This window comes from Panthera tigris, chromosome B1 (genome assembly GCF_018350195.1).
Source record: "Panthera tigris isolate Pti1 chromosome B1, P.tigris_Pti1_mat1.1, whole genome shotgun sequence".
In the NCBI taxonomy this organism is placed as follows: Eukaryota; Metazoa; Chordata; class Mammalia; order Carnivora; family Felidae; genus Panthera; species Panthera tigris.
Window position 1 is genome coordinate 19,727,994 of NC_056663.1, and position 3,745 is coordinate 19,731,738.

Here is a 3,745-nt window from a genome sequence, read left to right on the forward strand (position 1 = left end):
CCATTTTAGAAAGATCACTCTTATTGCCTTATGCAAGGTGGATTGGGGAGGGCAGGATGGAGTGAGATAATCAGAATTGGTAATGGTCAAATGAGTAATGAAGAAGATCTGAAGTAAGCCAGTGACAATGGGAATAGAGAGGGTGAAAATGGGACTAAAATACAGTATTTCATTAAAAGGCATTAATATTGTTCTTTTTTGTGGGGCCTCTGAAGCAGCAGGCTGCTTCAGGATGAAGCTGGATGTCTCTTTCCCAGCTACTGGCTGTCAGAAAGTCACTGATGGACGAAGAGTGCAAACTTCATACCTTTTATGAGAAGTGTGCAGCCAATGAGGTTGTTGCTATTGCTCTGGGTGAATAATGGAAGGGTAATGTGGTCTGAATCAGTGGTGGCAATGACAAACCAAGCTTCCCCACAAAGTAGGGTGTCTTGACCTATGGCCATGTCTACCTGCTACTGAGTAAGGGGCCTTCCCGCTCCCAGTCAAAGAGGACTGGAGAAAGAAAGTGCAAATCCATTTGTGGTTGCACTGTGGATGCTAACAGTGTGCTCAATGTGATCATTGTAATAAAAGTGGAGAAGGACATTCCTGGACTCATTGATACTACTGTGCTTCACTGCCTGGGGCCCAAAAGAGCTGGCAGAATGACAAACTTTTAATCTCTGTGAAGATGATTTCTACCAGTATGTTATGAGAAAACCCCTAAACAAAGAAGGTAAGAAACCTAGAACCAAAGCATCTTCAACATCTTGTTACTTCACCTGTCATCCAACACAAATGTCAGCATATTGCTTTGAAGAAGCAACGTACTAAGAAAAATAAGGAAAAGGCTGCAGAATATGCTAAGCTTTTGGCCGAGAGAATGAAGGAGGCCAAAGAAAAACTCCAAGAACAGATGGCCAAGAGATAGAGGCTGTCCTAAGAGCTTCTACCTCTATGTAGGAGTCCTATCAAAAAGGAGATTTTCTAGGAGTCACAAATAAATAAGATCAGACTCAATAAATAATAAATGAAAGAATGAATGAATGAATGAATGAATGTTGGGTCCATTGTATCAGTGTGTGTGCCATAAAATGAGAGCAGAAACACAGAAAGAGAAGCACTCAGCAGAGACATAGGAAGTCTGGTTTCAGTTTTAGAAATGTTGACTCTGAGGAATAGAATGTCTGAAAGCTATTTTTATATTGACTCTAGAGCACATGAAAAAGTGGTTGAGAGAAACACAAATTTGGTTTCATTATAAACTACTAGATAAAAGAAACTGTACATGAACAAGACTGCCTGAATAGAGCAATAAACAGAAGGAAAAGACGGTATAGGACTCAACCCTTGGACATAGGGTCATTTAAGATGTGGGTGGAGCTAAATAAATCTACTGAATAGACATAGGAGGGAGTGGTCAGAGAATAAGAATGGAACTCAGAGGAACTGAGGGAATGACAGGCAAGAGAGGAAGGAATTTCAAGATAAAGAGTGTCCACATTGTCAATTGCTTCAAGACATTAAGTAAAAGAAGACCAAAAAAAAAAAAAGAATCCATTAGATGATTCCTAGAAACTCAGCGGTGACCATAGTGAAAACAGGTTCACTGAAGCAATGGGACAGAATATAGATGAAATAACTTATACATTGTTGCCCATATTCTCTCTTTAAATAATAGTATTAAGTCATTTTGTTCTTTTCTAATCCCCACTACTATTATGCCATAATGATTTATCTTGGTTTCTACTTTACCAGGTTATATGGTTATATGTCACTAAAATATTTCTGAATTATTTGATCTTGTACATGATATCAAAAATAGTAAACTTGAACAAAATCCCAAATAGAAAATTCATCTCTAAAAAGCATTCTCCTACATATAAAATCCATAAAGTTTATTTCCTAGGGAAAAAATTTTAATAAAAGTCCCATATCTGGTATAGTGCTGCTCATGTATTTTGAATTACATAGGGAGAAGAGGAGCTTATCAAGGCTTGATACTCTTCAAGCAAATATGAATCCCAAGTACTTCTTGTGGAAGAGAATCAAGTAATTTACATTCTTGTATTGCAGGATTAATAACCTCAGGGATATGCAGGAAGTTAAAGGAGTCAGAGGCTCAGTGGGCGCAGAGAGAGATGGCTCCAGGAGCAGTTTGGGCATAGAAAAGGTAACGTGGGAATCCATCCAATCACAGCTGTTGTCTATTGTAGACAATCATTGTCTTTGGCTCACCAATGGACTTTGGCTTTTCAAAACAAACAAACCTACAAAAATGCTTCTTATGGTCAAAACTGCGAAGTTTGGCACCCAGAGAGCTTAAAATCCAAGACCAGACAATAATCGATTGTGTACAGTTTGCAGTGATTCTCCCAAAGGCCATCGTGAGCATTTCTACCACTTTCTACACTGTGCTTCCTGCTTTTGTGATTTTATTCATCTGGGCTATGAGAATACACCACAGGAGGTGATTCTGGACCTGGACTAGATAAACGATTAATTCTCAACTTAGCCAGAAGCCACTACTGCTGGCTTCAGCTGACAAGCAGCAACCCAGACTCCAATGCTGAGTACACAGACTTTGAAAAAGCCCTGAAGTGTCATGACATTTGAAATATGTGTAAATGATGATCCTCTTTTAATAATTTCCTACCTTCAGAGCACCTGGGTAGCTCAGTCAGTCAAACACCCAACTCTTGATTTTGACTCAGTTCATGATCTCATGATTCCTGGGATAGAGCCCCATGACAGAATGGAGCCTGCTTGAGATTCTCTGTCTCTCCTTCTTTCTGCCTGTTCCTTGCTTGTTCATTCTCTCTCAAAATAAATACAATAAACTTAAAAAAATTAGTTTCCTACCTTGTTTTCCCCAGTGATATCCTAGTGACGAGGAGCAGCCTGAGGAAATCTACCACTCTCTTTCTTTCTTTTTTTCAAATTGCCACACAATAGCATGATTTAGCCTGTTGATTTAATGTATTCTTTATGATTGTTAAAATCAGTCTGCTTAAATAATATGCTTAAAACATATTAAATGTTCAAGATTGCCAGAAATTTAGATCTCCCTTCTTTTTTAAGTTAATTTATTTATTTTGAGAGAGAGAGAGAGAGAGAGAGAGAGAGAGCAAGCTAATGAGCAGGGGAAGGGCAGAGAGAGAGGAAGAGAGAGAATCCAAGCAGGCTCTGCACTGTCAGGACAGAGCCCAATGTGGGGCTCAATCTCACAAACCATAAGATCATGACCTGAGCCAAAGTCAAGAGTTGGGTGCTTAACCCACTGCGCCATCCAGGAACCCCAGAACTCCCTTATTTAAAACCAATTTAAATTGAGGATACCTGTACTTAGTCTCAGAAATGCTGCTGTATTTACAAAATGCATAAAACAACCAAGTCAATGCAAAAGGTCTATTCCAAGTACACTAATGGCAATTTCTTTTTAAAAAAAATTTTTTTTAATGTTTATTTATTTTTGAGAGAGAGAGAGAGAGAGAGAGAGAGAGAGAGAGAGAGTGAGCATGTGAGCAGGGGAGGGGTAGAGAGAAGGAGACACAAAATCCAAAATAGTCTCCAGGCTCCGAGCTATCAGCACAGAGCCCAAAGTGGGGTTCAGACTCATGAACCATGAGATCATGACCTGAGCCCCATGAGATCATGACTTGAGTTGAAGTCTGATGCCCAACCGACTGAGCCACCTAGGTGCCCCAAATTGAATTTATTTTTTTTAAATTTCAAACCAGATACCTTGGTTATCCATTTACTT

The 3,745-nt window shown here is 39.3% G+C and overlaps 1 pseudogene; it reads left to right on the forward strand.

The window, feature by feature from the left end:
- The first annotated feature begins 232 nt into the window (after nucleotides 1–232).
- On the forward strand, nucleotides 233–990 carry LOC107181270 (annotated as a pseudogene).
- Nucleotides 991–3,745: the final 2,755 nt, after the last annotated feature.